The sequence below is a fragment of the Muntiacus reevesi genome, chromosome 12 (assembly GCF_963930625.1).
Source record: "Muntiacus reevesi chromosome 12, mMunRee1.1, whole genome shotgun sequence".
Taxonomy (NCBI): domain Eukaryota; kingdom Metazoa; phylum Chordata; class Mammalia; order Artiodactyla; family Cervidae; genus Muntiacus; species Muntiacus reevesi.
Genome location: NC_089260.1, coordinates 19,304,526 through 19,320,213, shown reverse-complemented (window position 1 = coordinate 19,320,213; position 15,688 = coordinate 19,304,526). Strand labels below are relative to the sequence as shown.

The 15,688-nt window shown below is 44.7% G+C and overlaps 1 pseudogene; it reads right to left on the bottom strand.

The window, feature by feature from the left end:
• Positions 1-10,263: 10,263 nt before the first annotated feature.
• The window catches only part of LOC136144711 (large ribosomal subunit protein eL8 pseudogene), a 39,999-nt pseudogene continuing 34,574 nt past the window's right edge, over positions 10,264-15,688 (bottom strand).

Below are 15,688 nucleotides of genomic sequence, written 5' to 3'. Positions count from 1 at the left end.
CGGGATGCAGTCAATAAGTGAGTGTAGCCAGTATACCCCAGTCTTGCTCCTTGGGATCCCTTAACACTATTTCTGGGTGTCTCTGCCCTGGTTCCTGTGTGAATTTGCTATGATGGTCACGCCTGCAATTCTCCAGCAGCCTTCTCTTGGGCATCTGGAAGGAGTTAAAAGTGGTTGGGAGCTGACCCCACCTCCAGTTGCCCTTAGCCAATGGCTGATTGGAGTGGGAATATGAACATGCTGCTCATTTGCTTCAAGTTGGGGTAAGCTTAGAGGCAAGACCTGCACTGGAAGGCTCTCCTATGGGACCAAGTTGAGACTGGGACTTTCCTTATTTGAAATTTTTGGGACTTTACCTTATGGGAATTCCATCTTTATTTCCCTGCTTTCTCATCTCTGTTCTGCTTCCCCCACACCCTTACTTGTTTCCCTGGGAGCATTTCTTTAATAAATCATTGCATTGGAACCCTCTTCTCAGGATCTATTCCAAGGGAGCCTGATCTGAGACAGCAAGTAAGTAAATCAGTAATGATAAGCTGTGAGTAACCTATGAGTAAAGGAGTCCTGTGATGGAGAAAAATGAAGGGACCTATTCTAGACAAGAGGACAAGATAGACCACCCAAAGAAGGGACATTTCAACCAGAAGGAACCAGATATATGAAAACCCAGGGGAAAAGTATTTCAGGTGGAGGGAGTGGGAAGAACCAAGTTCTCAAGGCTTGAAAGAAATTGGCACTGGGCATGTTCTAGGAATGATCCAAAGGCTAGTGGGGGTGGATAGTAAGTCATGCTGAGAATGGGGCACAGGAAGGCAAAGGCCAACTCACACAGGGCCTTGAGGCCAAGATAAGGACTTTGGAGTTTACTAAAAATGAGATGCAGACTGCTGGGAGAGTCTTCAGCTGCAGTGTGATACATCTGCTTAACTTTATTTTCTGCAACTTGTAGGACCTTATTTCCCCAACCAGGGATCAAATCTGTGCTCCCTGTAGTGAAAGGATGGAGTCCTACCCACTAGACTGCCAGGGAACTCCCCTGACAAACATTTTAAAACAATTACCCTAGCTATCTGGTATAGGTTATAAATGAAAGGATGAGGCAGGAGTCAGATGCCCCCACCCACCCCAGGGTAAAGCAATTGGAGATTCATTCTTTATTGACCAAAACTCCAAGACAAGAATAGCAGGACAATTAATGTAAGGAGGCTGGACCCTGCCCACACCACGTATTTCTCATTGTCGAAGTTGAGAGACCTCCCCAACCACACTTGTGCAGAAAGGCTCCTTGGAAGCCAAAGGGGAGTTATGGCAAGTGATGTTCTATCCAGACGCCTCCTCAGTAAAACCCACCTTGCCTAAGAGATGCCTGTGCACACATGGGAGGATCCTGAGATAGACTGAATAGGGACTGTGAAACAGGCAGACCAAAATGATTAGCCAAAGGAAATCTGGAAAAAACAACCCATAAAAGTAATTCAAAGTGCCACAAGGGCATGACTCAGAGACCCTCCTTCTGAGTCTGCCCGTGTGTCTATTCCCAAGTACTGTACTGTCTTCCTCCTAATAAATGCATTACTCACTTCACTTTTTTCCGTCTTTGTGGGAACTCTTCTCTGCAAAGCTGAAGTGCCAGGCCCCTTATCACTGACCACTGGTCTAGTGCCTAGAATCTGGTGGTTTCACCACCTTGACCCACCCTCAGTTTCTGGCTGGGAACCCAAACCCCGCTTCCAAGCTGTTGCAAGCCCAGGCCACGCAAGATCAAGAAAAGCAGTTGGGAGACAACAGCAAAAGTCTAATAGTCAAATGAGAGGTGATATCTACTGGGACTAAGGAGGTAGAAGTGGAGGCAGAACTGACAGGGCCTGTTGGTGGGTATTAGCAAGAAGGAAGAAGGAAGAACCACCCCTGGTTTCTGGTCTTAGTCACTGAGTGAATGGTGATGTCTTTCATTAAGATAAGATCGCTGAGAAAGACAGAGAAGTCCACACATGATCTGTTTCTCACAAAAGCCCTTTAACCAATGTGAAAACTGAGGCCGGGAGGAATAGCTGGCTCCTTTCCAGCCAGTACATAGTAATAGAGGACCAAAACCCCGATCTGAACACTGACCTTGGCAGCTCTGGGCTGTCATAGCAAGCCGCCAGAGTCTCATCTGCATAATAGGCCCTCTGTCCCTGGAGAGACAGACTACAGGAGGACTCATGCTAGATGCTGAGGTTAAAAGAGATGGAGATGAAGCTACCATAATGCTTCAAAGACTGATCAGGAAACTCCCCTCAAAAGGTTTTTTTAACTACTGTTAGAGGTTGTCTGAAAGAGCATAAGACAAAATCAGCTATTCTTTGGGACGGAAGAGTGATGCCTCTTCCCAGCTTCAGGGGAAGCTATGGGGCTGGAGGGGTTGCAGGTGGGCCCAGCTGGGATTCCAGTGGACCACTCCTCAGCCATCAGCTTACGGCTACCAGGCTGCTCCTTGCCCGCCCAAGAAGCCCTTACTCCAGCCATGATCAGTTACCCGCTGCTTTCTGAAGGGAGCAAGCTCCTTCATGCCTTTGTCAAAGGCACTGCTGTTCCCTCTATGCGGAGGCTGGAAATGGGGATCCTTCCCAATCTTATACCTGGGGGCCACGCCTCCTTCGCCTCTAGGATTTAGCTCTAAAATTAGCTCCCCTGTGAAGTTGTCTCCACTTTTCCAGGCAGTGTGAGTCACCTCTCTGTGTTCCCACATTGTCCTGTCGAGGCCTGTGCTATAGATTTAACTATCCCCACTTTGCAGGCGGGGAAAATCTGAGCCTACACAGCAACTGAACAGAGGGGAAAGGTGTGGGGCTGGAGGCGAGCACTAGAAAACTCTGTCTCACTTGAGCCATGCGGGGAATGAGAGTTTCCAGATGACCCCACCAGGCCTGGCTGGGACGACAGTGAAGGTGGGATCTGGGAAGTCCCACTGAAGAGGGTATAACCTGGGTTATTCTACACTCCTTCCAAACCCTCTTCTCAAAACTGTTCACAAGCTGAAATGATTCCTCGATGTGTCTTTTCTCTGGAACTTCCAAGAGGACTGGGGATGCGAGCACCTGCCTTTGTCTCTCTTCCTCAGGAAGACCCTCAGTGTGGCTCTTCACCACAGCATTGTGCAAAGTAAATAAAAGAGAACCAACCCATGCTTTAAATCTGTGATCGATTCTTACCAACATTTGCATTAATAGAATCTCCTATTTATGTAGCTACCTTACAATTCACAAGCTGCCAAACTCTTTCAATGGTCACACAGAGTCAAGGTAATTCTGCTGTAAACTCATGTTACACACAAGGACGTTGAGTCTCCTAGAGGTTGGCTACCCCGACAGGAGGTCGCAGAGCCAGGACTAGACCCCAGGTGCCACCAAGTCACCTAAAGAATGACTGACAGATGCTCTCCAAGGAAAAGGCTTGCTTCCACACTTCTAAAAGCCTGAGAAAATCCTAATTGCTTGACCTTCAGAACTCAGGAAGACCATTTTGACTGTGGTTTGTGTCCTGGCCAAAAAAAGCATTTATTACAGGGCCTTGTGATGAGAGCAGCAGTTTGCAGCATTCCCTAACCCAACCGGGAAGAGCTCCATCATAGGTCAATAAGTAATCCTGCTTCTATAAAAGAGAGGGATTCCAAAGAAAATAAACATACAGCAAATTGCTCCTTGTAGTAGGAATGTTTCAGTGTGTGGGTATAATAAGAAGCATTTTATACGGACAGAGGAGAATGCTGTTGGGTGATAGGAATAGGAGATATTGTCAAAAACAACATACAAAAAACTGAGAAAAAAAATACCAAAGAACAAAAATCAGCACTGAATCATTGGCAAAAAGAAAAAGATGTAGCATGTGGTCCAACAGAAAGGCTTTGAAATGTCAACGATAAACATCTTTTTTTTAACAGTCTGAAAGTAAAAATGAAAGAAATATGAAGTTCTGAATTGAATCAGTATGTACTGAATCCCACAGGGTGATTGGGCTATGGGAGACATTAATGACAAGAGAGAGAAAAAAGGCCATAGTAGCTATATTTATTCAGTTCTTGTTATTAATATATTCCAGGCTGTCCCAGGGCTTTCAAGATATAATCCTATTTAAAAAGAGGTAATCCCATTTAAGGTGCACAATGATCCTTCAATTGTTTTGTTGATTGTACAGATGAGAAGCCAAGGCACAGACAATTTAGATGCTTTACCCAATGTCACTTAGCTGGTTGATGATGAAGGTAAGATATGAACCTGAGGCTCTTGAGTTGATGCTTTTATCTCTACCATCCATCTGTCTGGTATAGGTGACCTTCCTTGACAACTCAAGGTTTACAAGGTTAGTATTCAGATTAACCTATAAAAACAATGAATCTGTCTGCAATGCGGGAGACCTGGGTTTGATCCCTGGGTTGGGAAGATCCCCTGGAGGAGGGCATGGCAACCCACTCCAGTATTCTGCCTAGAGAATCCCCATGGAGAGAGGAACCTGGCAGGCTACAGTCCATGGGGTCGCAAAGAGTTGGACATGACTGAGTGACTACGCACAGCACATAAAAACAATGAATTTACAAAGTGATCCTAGCAAATGTGTGTGGGGAGAGGAGGTGTAGAGGGTGGAGAGAACTCTCTGGAGTCAGAAGTGATAAAATACAACTTAAACTAGCTTAAGCTAAAAGGGAGATTTTTGGCAGCTGGCTGAGATATCCTCTCAGAATGAAGGATGAGCTAAGCTGTGGAGCTTAGGAAACAGATAGTCTCTGAAATTTCAGTTCCTGGAACCAACAATTTGAAAGGTCCTAGGATTCCCCACCTTTCACCCTGTTTATTTCCTTGGGTTGATGTCATTTCTCCTATTGAAGGAAGGTTCCTTCATGGAGTTTGCATTGGCCTCTGGTAGCCGTGATCCCAGTTTATCAACCAACTTCGCAAGCAAAGAGGGAAAAACTCTGTTCTTTCCCAGATTCTTCCCCTTTCCCCAGCCCCACAGTAAAATATATTCCCAGGGAAGAACTATGATTGGTTCAGCTTGAGTCGTGTGCTCAACCCTGGGCCAATTACTGTGGTCTGGGGGCAGGGTTCTATGATTGTCAGCTCCCACTCACTAGGGTCAGATGGGTATTTGGTGGAGCTTATCCCAGAAGCAAGGAGCTGCTATTCTGGAGAGTTGAAACAACAAATATCCATGAGAAACTGGACTACTGGCATGGAAATTACAAACATTAGAAGAGATGCAAAAACAGCCAAGATCAAAAAATTTCATAGCAAGTATAAAATACTCAATAAACTTTGGAAACTCTATATAATGAAAACAGGTTTTAGGCATGATGAGTGGATATTTATCTAACACACTAGAAGGTTTAAAAAGTAACTTAAGAGATGAATTAAGATGCCAGCTCTGAAACCTTTAAATAGTTCCATTATTAAGGCAGATGCATTCTAGGAAGGTTGACTAATGCAGGGTCATGCTCCTAGTTTGTGCTCACTAAATTATTAACTCATTTTGATGACAGATTTTGTTAAAAATTATTGCTTGCAGCACTTACATATTTATAACGTATATTTTTAGCAGAATAATTTGCATATGCAAAGTTATACATAAATGCAACCAATAATTTATTACAGAGTCATTGGGCTAATATTTACTCTTTTTTTTTCTTTTTATTAGTTGGAGGCTAATTACTTTACAATATTGTAGTGTTTTTTGCCATACATTGACATGAATCAGTCATGGATTTACATGTGTTCCTCATCCCGATCCCCCCTCCTGCCTCCCTCCTCATCCCATCCCTCTGGGTCTTCCCAGTGCACCAGCCCTGAGCACCTGTCTCATGCATCCAACCTGGGCTGGTAATTTGTTTCACCCTTGATAGTATACTTGTTTCAATGCTGTTCTCTCTGAACATCCCACCCTCGCCTTCTCCCACAGAGTCCCAAAGTCTGTTCTGTACATCTGTGTCTCTTTTTCTGTTTTGCATATAGGGTTATCGTTACCATCTTTTTAAATTCCATATATATGCGTTAGTATACTGTATTGGTTTTTATCTTTCTGGCTTACTTCACTCTGTATAATGGGCTCCAGTTTCATCCACCTCATTAGAACTGATTCAAATGAATTCTTTTTAATGGCTGAGTAATATTCCATAGTGTATATGTACCACAGCTTTCTTATCCATTCGTCTGCTGATGGGCATCTAGGTTGCTTCCATGTCCTGGCTATTATAAACAGTGCTGCGATGAACATTGGGGTGCACGTGTCTCTTTCAGATCTGGTTTCCTCAGTGTGTATGCCCAGAAGTGGGATTGCTGGGTCATATGGCAGTTCTATTTCCAGTTTTTTTAAGGAATCTCCACACTGTTCTCCATAGTGACTGTACTAGCTTGCATTCCCACCAACAGTGTATAATATTTACTCTTTCATGTATGCATTTATTGATTTATCTGATGGTTACCAATGGAGTGGATTCATTATTTCATGGATTCTTGGGCACGCCTGGTTTCTGCTTAGATTACAGGGGAGGAGAGAGAGCGATACACCGATTGTGCCCAGACGGGTGTAGAGAGGACACTAGTGCACTGGCAGGCCCCCTGCTAAGCCTGAGACACTTGTCCCCGTGTATAGTGTGTTCATTTTAAAGGCTCACGGATGAGTCTACCCTCAGGAATTGCCCTTGGCAGATGGAAGCTGCTTCTTCCAAGGTTATGTCCTCCAGAGTTGGGTAGTCTACATGCTGTGACTGGTTAATGACTGAGCATTGAGAGGGTACAATGGTCAGCCTCCTAGCCTCCAAGCCTCCACTGCAGATGGGCACTGAAGGGTCACCCCAGCCCTCAGGTCCTGGTGGGATCAGCTGAGGCCTCTGGTGCAATTGCATCACAATTCAAGTGTCACAGTGTATAGAGCTGGTCTGCTGTGGAGAAAGAGGATATTTTTGCATAGGAGACAAGGAGTTTCCTGGGAGGAGAAGCACAGAGAGTAGGACCCTCTCCTTTGTGAAGTTCAATGCTATTATTATAACCTCTCTGATAAATGGGATGATCTTTATCGAGGTCTGCTGGTGAGACAGGAGGAAAAAGTCTCAGAGAGAACTTGCCAGGAGCAAAGGGGGAGTCCCTGGGCAGACCCTCATGTCCCAGCCAGCCTGGTGCAGAGGGTGGGTTTGAGAGAAAGAGCGAGCACAAGATTGTAAGCTAAAGAGCTACACTTCCATCTGAGGACAACACTGAAGGAATGAAGTCATCTTGTCCCAGAGGACTGTGTGGCCAGCGAGGAATATTAACTTGCAAGGCTATCATCTCAGTAGTAGACAAACACACACTATTTTACAAAATCAACTTTCACTATCCACCCTGTAGAGTAACAGAATCTGTCACAGTGGAAAACAGGGGTGTACCAGGGCATTGATGGGGTTTTCCAGTTGTATTTCTTGAATGTGGGCGACTGGGGTTCCCAGCGATTGGGGAAGGGAGGCTGTGAGCTATTTATTTAATGCTCAGGAGAGATGTGATTATATTGGCACTTTAATCTGGTGAAAGGGGTCATACAGGTTACAAATAATTCCAAAATGAAGTGAGTTGTACTTTAAGGAGGAATGACTACTGTCAGGGAGAAAGCCTTCCCCAAGGAGGTGAGCCAAGTGGGGTCTTGTAGGCTAAATAAGAGTCCAAAGGTGGATGAGGAGGTATGGACGTTGGTCAGAAGGGCCTTAGAGATTTCCCAGGACAAAATCACAGAGAAAAGAAGGTACATCATCTCCTGTAAACAGTCTGTGTGAATCTGGAGCCCAGGAGGCACTGAAGGAGGAGCTGCAGGCAGGGTGAGACCGTTGGAAGGCCCTAGAAGTCAGCATAAGACATTGAAACTTACCCTGGTTGCCAAATCTTGTTGGGAAGAGCTGGAATGTCTGATTTTTATCAGATTTTATCAGATTTTTTTTTTAAGTTGGCAATTATGTTAAAAAAAGAAAAAAAAAAAACATTGTGGGAGCTAAAACAAAACATCCTTAGACGAGGTCACAGGCCTCTAGTTCATAACTGTAACTTCTACTAAACCAAAGGGAGCTTTTAGACAGAAAAGTGGAAAGATCAAATTTGCATATTAAAAGTTCACTCTTGGCAGTATGATTAGAGACAGTAAGAGATTTGACAGGAAGACCAGTTAACCCAACAGCAAATATTTTGAGTGTGTGTGGCGAGAGCTGGAATCACAACAGTGGGTTGTGGATATGAACTCAGTTGTGGACCTGAACTCATGAATAATCACACAGTATGTAATTAGGCAGAATTACAAATACATAATTACTCCAAGGAAGAAAAGAGGAGGGCGTAAATTGTGGAGAAACGTGGAAGAGAGTAGATTAAAGAGATATTTGGAAAGTTGGGCCACAATTTTGGACATGGAAATGAGAGTAAGGGAGTTTCAAGGTTTTACTTGGGTGAGTGAGTAGATGCTGTCTTAGAAAGAAGTATAAAAACTTTGCCTCTATTGAGAGTTTGATAAACAGAGTAAGCACAGTTTAAATAGGCATAGCAAAAGAAGGAGAGCTAAGTCCTATTGGGTTGGCCAAAAAATTCATTTGAGTTTTTCCAGAACATATTACAGAAAAACCCAAATGAACTTTTAGGCCAACTTAATGTATTTTAATTTGTGTCCTGAGGCTTCCAAAATGCTGTATTTGCTTTTTTCTGAAGATAATACTTGCTCTGCTTACATCAAAAGGCACTTGAATTAGCCAGGATTCTCCAGAGAAACAAAGTCAGTAAGAGTATAAAGAGAGAGAGAGATTTAGTTATTACAAAGAATTGACTGATACAATCATGGAGGCTGATCAGTGTCCAGGTCTATAGTCAGCAAGCTGAGGACCCAGAAACAGCTGATGGTGTATTTCTAGTCCAAAAGCCAGCAGGTTCAAGGCTCAGGAAGAGCTAATATCTCAATTCAAGTCCAAATGCAGGGAAAAAACTCATGTTCATGTCCAAGGCAGTCAGGTTCCCTCTTATTTGAGGGAGAGTCAGTCATTTTTATTCTGTTCAGGTCTTTGTCAGATTAAACGAGACCCACGCACATTAGGGAGGGCAGTCTGCTTTACTCACTTTATGGATTCAAATGTTCGTTTCATTCAGAAACACCCTCACAGCAGCCCCCAAAGTTTGACCAAATATCTGGGCACCCTGTGAGGTAGCCAAGTTGAGGTTTAAAAGTAATCATCACAGCATTCTTGAGTATAAAAAGAAATAATTGATATGAAACTACCTAGTTCAAGGCTATACAAATATAATGAAGTAAGTAGAGAAAACATTCATTGTCTAAAATGTGTATATTGCATATTCTCTGTTTGCCCCTATTGCCCTGCGCCTGGCAGGCTGATCTCCATCTACTGCAGTATCTGGACTCCTTGACGCTCTGGTTTCTGGTTGGGAGGTAAGGCAGGAGATTGAGAGTAAGTGGAAAGACTGGGCAGGGCGTTTATCTCCCTCTACCTGTTTCTTCCTTGTGGCTTAGCTCCCACTTGCGGCCCCTCATCCTTGACTGCAGCTCTCTCTCTCCCCATCAGGTCTTGGCATTCCAGCAGCCTCTCTGGGCTTGAATCTCTGGGTGCTTCTCCATCCCTTATTGAGCTCTTACTGCTGCCAAAGATCAGACATCTAGGAGGTGTACAGATCATGTAAATATTAAATTCATATCTAAGCTCGCAGAGGAAATTCTTGTCCATTTTCTCTCTAATCTCAAATCAACTTCTCGCCATCTGTTTTCTCATTTAACATCATAATGACTACTTTAATATGAACACGTGTTTGTCGCTCCAGAAACTGTCCTAATGTAGAGAGAAGACCTGTAGAACGAAATAGCAACCCACTCCAGTATCCTCGCCCGGAGAATTCCCTGGACCGGGGAGCCTGGAGGGCTGAAGTCCACGGGGTCGCACAGAGTCAGACACGATTGAGTGATTAACACACACACACACACACACACACACACACACACACACACACACACACACACGGAAGACCGAACTGCCCACTGAAAGGAGGGTATGCTGCTTAGAGATGGAGGGCGTGCTGTTTCTGGATCCGGCTGATATTCACATATATCAAAGCAACTGAGAACAGTACTCATTTGAGTAATCGAACTTCCTCAGATACTGGGTCACTTCTTCCTTGGGGTTAGGGTGAGGGCCCGAGTACACTGCAGAAGGTCATATTCTTGGACTGCTCCAGCCACGGCATGTGGTCAGGGTCTTTGCCGGCACCTTTAGGGCGGTCACCTCTCGGGCCGTGAGGACCCCTTGCGCATGCGCTCCTGCACGCCGGTGTGGGAGCTGCGTGCGGACAGCGGCACGAGGTGTGACACGCCCGAGCTGCCAAGGCGTCCACTGGCCAGGGGAACTGAGCTTACGACAGATCGATAGATCCGTTTGTGAAGCCAAGTATCACACCGGGAGCTGCAGCTCTGCCCCAGCAGGTGCTGTCTTTTTGCCCTCTTTCTTTCATCTTCACCGCTGGTGCGCTAGTCCATGCCGCTATCCTCTCTCTCCTGGGTGACTGCGGTGATCTTTTAACTGGACCTAATGCTCCTCTGCTGGATATTTATCCTGGTTTCCGGGATACCCTGGTGGCTCAGACAGTAAAGAATCTGCCTGCAATGCCAGAGACCAGGGTTCGATTCCTGGGTTGGGAAGATCCCCTGGAGAAGAGAATGGCAACCCACTCCAGCATTCTTGCGTGAAGAATCCCACGGAAAGAGCTGCCTGGCGGGCTGCAGTCCATGGGGTCACAAAGAGTTGGGACTGAACGACTAACACTTCTTTCATGTTTTCCAGGATAAGCTCTTCTCTGTAATACGGGTTTGGAATGATGCAAAGGAAATCTCCCCACCTCCCAGCTAAGCTGGCTTTCTGTTAGGTTCTGCTGCTGCTAAGTCACTTCAGTCGTGTTGTTTCAGTCGTGTCCGACTTTGTGTGACCCCATAGACGACAGCTCACCAAGTTCCTCTGTCCCTGGGATTCTCCAGACAAGGATACTGGAGTGGGTTGCCATTGCCTTCTCCACTGCATGCATGAATGCTAAGCCACTTCAGTCATGTCTGACTCTATGCGACCCTATGGACAGCAGCCCACCAGGCTCCTCCATCAACAGGATTCTCTAGGCAAGAATACTGGAGTGGGTTGCCATTTCCTTCTGCCTTAGGTGTGTGGCATTAAAAGGAGAAAGAAAAGTGGAGAGAAAAGAGCAGAGACTCCCTTCTTGTTTTTCACTTTCTGCTTTTCAAGGTTGCTCCACAGCAGCATATAATTGGCTTCTGCTTCTAGAGACTTCAACTGTGCCCAGTACCCCAACTGGGCCCAGCACCCCCAGCTGCCAGTAGTAGTCATGCCACACTCCCTTACCTGCAGAGCTGTGTCCCTGGTGGCGGTCTCTTTTGTGGAAGCCCCCAATCAGACAGCACCCCCTCAGGGATCTGAGCAGGACAGTGTTTCCTTCAGAGATGCAAGCCCCTGTCCCCTAGAGCCCTTCTGCCATGCAGCTCTGTACAGGTGACACACCTGTTCTCCAGTCTTAGGAGGTCAGAGCTGCTTCTTGCAATTATTAATCCCTGGATTACTACAGTCTTCTTTTTTCTTTTCTTTTCCTCTTTCAACCTTCCAATGCCTGTGAAAGCAATTCTTTATACTAAAGCCCCTCTATTTGAAATATCAAGTGTGATTTCTGTTTCGGATTGGTCCCTGACTGACACTACTTCTAATCCATTTGTCACTTAGCGGTTAGTTATCTTTTGAAAGTGGGCTTCAGGTTGCATCCCACCCGAGCTGTACTAGTTAAGATGCTCGATTTCAAACCACAGAAACCAGCACTGGCTGACTTTTAACAGAAGGATTTACTGAGAGTGACTGTGGAACTCGGAACATCAGGAGGAAGACCGAAAAGCGACGTATGGAGGAATCTCCTAGAATGGTTTGTTGAGGATTTGGCCCCTGATTCCTTTTCACAGGACATTTACGGGCATCCAGGTGCCAGTGGACATTGGTCACTATATACTGGACTCTGCTGCCCCTAAATGCTCATCCCCATGCCCTCCTGACTGTAGCACTGTCACCTGAATAATTTCTAACTGACCTTGCATCTTTGAGAAATGACCTCATGATTCAGAGCCCCATGGAGGAGCATGGTTTGGCCTTATTCTGTTTGCCGCTGGAGAGCAGAGAAAATACGTCCTTTTATCTTTGGCTTCTATAAGCCTTGGAGCTAGGATTCTGCCTCACATTAGTTTTGTGGTTCCCCAAAATGAGAAGGGCTTTTGAATGCTGGCTAGCCAGCGACAAATGTCTACCATACTGCCTAAAACTATCTTTCCTGGCTGGAATTTAGGAATCCTAAATCCTCCATCATGTAGAATAAAATCCCCAAACCTGGCTTTCCCGCCTGGCATGACCCAGTCCATCAGACTCTCTGACCTCACCTCATGGCCTCTCTCCCTAGCTTCATGTCCCAATCCCAAGGAGATTCTGTCTATCCCTTCCACAGGCCACACTCTTCCAACCCCCAAGGAATTGCTGTTCCCTCAACCTTCAAGCGGAGAAGGCGATGGCACCCCACTCCAGTACTCTTGCCTGGAAAATCCCATGGACAGAGGAGCCTGGTGGGCTGCAGTCCATGGGGCCGCGAAGAGTCGGACACAACTGAGCGACTTCACCTTCACTTTTCACTTTCCTTCATCGGAGAAGGAAATGGCACCCCACTCCAGTGTTCTTGCCTGGAGAATCCCAGGGACGGCAGAGCCTGGTGGGCTGCCGTCTATGGGGTCACACAGAGTCGGACACGACTGAAGTGACTTAGCAGCGGCAGTAGCAGCCTTCAAGACCCCTTCCTGCTCCTCTCAAGGAACTTCCTTCTCCCTTTCAAGTCTCAGCTCAGGTGTCTCGTCCTCTCCCACACACTTCTTTCCTCTGCAGCGCCTGTTTGTGCCTGGCATTCTCTTTTCGGTTACCTGCCCCTCCTCTCCTTGCGGTCGGTCCTGCAATGTCCCAGCACCTGGGAGAGTAGCTGGCTCAGAGCAGGTGCTTGAATGTTGAACGGATGGATGGATGGATGGATCCCTCCATTCAACAATTTGATTTTTTAAAAAAGCTAAACAGTTTTGTGATGGAAGCAATGGCAAGCAGGATTACGTGAATGCTTTTTTAAAATAGTTAGCTTTTTGACATTTCTTATGGAAGTTTTGCTCAAGATTTAGGGCTCTGAGGTGGGTCCTAAGGGGGCTGTTTTGATCATCTGGAGAAACTGTAGGCCTCCTTTTAATGGCTGTCTGCTGGGAGTCCTCTATTTTGTGAATAATAGCAGAAGGTAAAGTTTAGGTCAGGAAAACCACAAAGCTTGCTACATCATACTGAGCATGAAAGAAGCCAAATAGTATAATTGTTATGCTCCTGGGTGTTAAACAGACCTAAATTTTACTCCCACGTCTGATTCCTATTAGCTGTGAATTTGCTGGCTCTTTTTCAACCGTGTGACCTTGGGCAAGTCACTGATCTTCTCTTTGTTTCAACCCTACACCATAAGGTTGTTGTGAGGATTGAAATGAGTCGATTTGTACAAACCACTTAGAAAAGTGTCTGGCATTTAGTTAGCTTTAATAAAGCATAGTATAAGCACAAACTATTATTATAGTTAGCATCATGTTTATCTGTTAAGAGGGACTTGAACAAGACAGGAGTTTATTTATCTTTTATATAAGTCAAAGACAAGCAGCCCAAGGTGGGTACTGCAGTTCTGCAGTCATCAGAGACCAAAGTCCCTTCTTTTTCCATCACCAGCTAATACATGCTTTATATCTTCAAATTGCAAAATACCTACTGAAGCTCCTGTCACCACATCTGCATTTCAGGCTTCAGGAAGAAGGAATGAAGAAGGATCTTATGACAGAGTCAATACTCTTTAAAGAATCGTCCCGGAAGGGCCACATAGTATTTCCTTTTGCATCTCCTTGGCTAGAATGTAGGCACTTGATCACCTAGCTACAAGGGACACTGGAAATGTAGTTTTTTCACCACCCCAAATAAAATTAGTACTGTGTTATTAAAGAAAGGGGAAATGGATATTGTACCATGTGCAAATTATTTAACTTCTCCAAATTTTAGTTTTGTCATTTGTGAAATGGGAACAACACTTCATACAACTACCTTCCTGGCCTGGAAGTCTACATGAAATAAAGCATAAAAACTACACATAAAGCTGCACAGTGCCCAATACATGCTAAATAAACAAAAATATATCTCTGAATACAAACCGAATGGCACAAAAAGAAGAAAAAAAAATCCCTACCCAAAAAAGTACTGATTAACTTCAGAAAGAAGCCTATTCTACTTGCAGGTTTCTTCCACCTTTTCGTGGCTTTGGCCATTTTTATCTCAACTGATTCTCAGCTGACAAAGTTCCAGTTTTAAATCTCATATCACCCTGCGTTACTACAAATAAAGGACTACTGTGTCTGGGCGGTGGGGAGCGGTATCTCAAACTCTTCTAAATCCAACCTCACCCACCATCCAACTTCTTTTCATCTGTGTCCAGTGTTCTAGGCCAGTGTATTGTGAACCCAGCTGATCCTAAAACTCACTCACTTGTAAAGTTCTGTAAAAATACAGACTCTCATTTCCCACCTCCGGCATCAACCCAAAACACTTCTATATCTTCCTCACCTGTGTCAAACTGACTCTGGGTATTTTGGATGAAACGACTCAGTCACTTGAATATTTACATAATACAAGCAAATGTATTTTGAAACACAAACATGGATTGAATGTCACTAGGAGCCAAGCACTGTTCTAAGCACTTGAACTAACTCATTTAGGTACTATCATTCTCCTATATACAGATCAGGAAACAGGCACAGAGAGAATAAGCAACTTGCTCAAGGTCACATGGCTAATAAATGGGGAACTGGGGGCTGGGATTCAAGCCCAGGCAGTCTGGCTTCTGAGAGCCTGTGCCCTTAACCACTTCTCCCCTACCACCCTCCATCTCCCATCATCACCCAGGTTCACATTAAACAGTCATGGCACTCCAACACAAGTTGTTTAAAAATCTGAACAGAGGTGCCTCGTTAGCGCAGTAGGTAGCACGTCAGTCTCATAAAAATCTGAACAGATTTCCTCCCAGCATCTATTAAGAAAATTGCAAGACATTCTTATTCATGATCATTTATCCTCCCAAGCACATGTGGCACAGATAAGCCTTTATAAAGTATTTCAAGGCAGCCATCAAAAATGGTGTTGAAACTATATTTCTATGTGTTTATATGTTCACTATGATAGATACTCTTTATGTGAAGAAATATATCCACACACACATATATACATATACACACAGCGTATGTCTATAGAAAGTCTGGAAGAAAACAGAGTCAGGGTGTGACAGTTAATTCTGTGTAGTAAAATCACCCTTTCAAAAATTATATGCATATATATTTGGCTACCTGGGTCTTAATTGCAACATGCCAGATCTAGTTGCCTGACCAGGGATTGAATCCAGGCCCCTTGCATTGGGAGTGTGGAGTTTTAGCCACTGGACCACCAGGGAAGTCCCAACATCACCCTTTTAAAATTTATCTGAAATCAACATTTGAATTTTATTTACCAGAAAAATTCTTAAAATTTAAAAATAAGGTATTTTATGTACTTTGAAGAAAAACC